Raw genomic sequence first — 1,387 nt, forward strand, 5'->3', positions numbered from 1 at the left:
TAGCTTGACTTGTACCATCATGTGGTAACTGCTGAAATTGGAGTTATTGTCTTGGAGCATAATGATATTGTTAAAAACCAGGAGGGTTGTACTACTTTCCTGCATACTGCTGATAAGGCTGTTGAACCACATTTTAAGTGTTGCTCCAACTAAATTTAGGATGATTGCGGTTCTTGGGATGATAGGTGGCTGGAACTGGGTGCTGCGACCTCTGAAAGTTGCTTATGAACTGAGCTGATTCACTAGATATACACACTACTCTGTCTCATGCGCAACAGCACAAAGCTCACAGACACTAGTAATATGATTAACTCCATAATTAGCCAAAGATTAATCCACCTTCATCGTCAAAGCCTTAAGCTGAGCAGCTATCGCAGTAGCTACATCCACCTCTAGAATTCTTGCTATCATGCCTTGATTTAGTCTCTGAGAAGGGTTCTGGTATTCATTAACATCCATCAGTTCAATCAACTCATAAGCATCATCGTAGCTCTTGGCCCATAAGGCTCCACCTAATGCAACATCAAGCATGGGTCTAGACTGTGCTCCCAAGACATTATAAAAGCAGTTAATAATCATCCAGTCAGGCATCCCATGATGAGGACACTTTCTAAGCATCTCCTTATAACGATCCCAAGCTTCACACACAGACTCTCATGATTGTTGCGTAAATTGAGTAAGAGCATTCCTGATTGCAGCAGTCTTCGCCATAGGAAAGAACTTTGTAAGAAACTTTTGAGCAAGATCTTCCCATTTAGTGATAGATCCTGGAGGTAGAGAATGCAACCAACACTTAGCTTTATCCCTCAGAGGAGATGGGAAAAGCCTTATCTTTATAGCATCTTCAGACACATTGTTCAATTTGAAAGTGTCGCAAATCTCTAATATGCATGTTGGGATCTTCCGTCGGAGAACCCCCAAACTGAACCGAGTTCTGCACCATCTGAATCGTGCTAGCCTTGATTTCAAAAGTGTTAGCCGTGATGGATGGTCTGACAATGCTAGACTGAATATCATTAATCTTCTGTTGAGACTAATCCTTCAAAGCCTTCGTATTCGCTTCTGGTTCCCCCATTGCAACAAGAGCTTCTTCTTCAACTTTCTCGACTAAGATCTCTTCTACAACTTCGTCAACTGCTTTATCCAGTGTTCTCTTTCGAGATCGAGAACGTGTTAGCATATACGCTCCCTAGAGTACCTGAAAAAGCAACACACAAACAAGTAAGTAAAATATCTGAGTCAGTGAACTTTAACGGCCACTGATGTTAAGCACATAAACTAAAAGTAAACCATGAGTCCCTGGTAGCGGCGCTAAAAACTTGTTATGACGAAACACGCGCTAAATTACATGCAAGTATACACGTTCGCAGGTAATATAGAATTATTT

General features: G+C 41.3%; 1 non-coding gene across 1 annotated transcript; it reads left to right on the plus strand.

Moving 5' to 3' along the window:
- The first annotated feature begins 589 nt into the window (after positions 1 to 589).
- LOC141710375 (small nucleolar RNA R71) lies at positions 590 to 696 on the plus strand. Its single transcript, XR_012570900.1, has one exon. It is a non-coding gene; the product is annotated as a small nucleolar RNA R71 (small nucleolar RNA).
- Positions 697 to 1,387: the final 691 nt, after the last annotated feature.

This window comes from Apium graveolens, chromosome 2 (genome assembly GCF_009905375.1).
Source record: "Apium graveolens cultivar Ventura chromosome 2, ASM990537v1, whole genome shotgun sequence".
NCBI lineage: Eukaryota > Viridiplantae > Streptophyta > Magnoliopsida > Apiales > Apiaceae > Apium > Apium graveolens.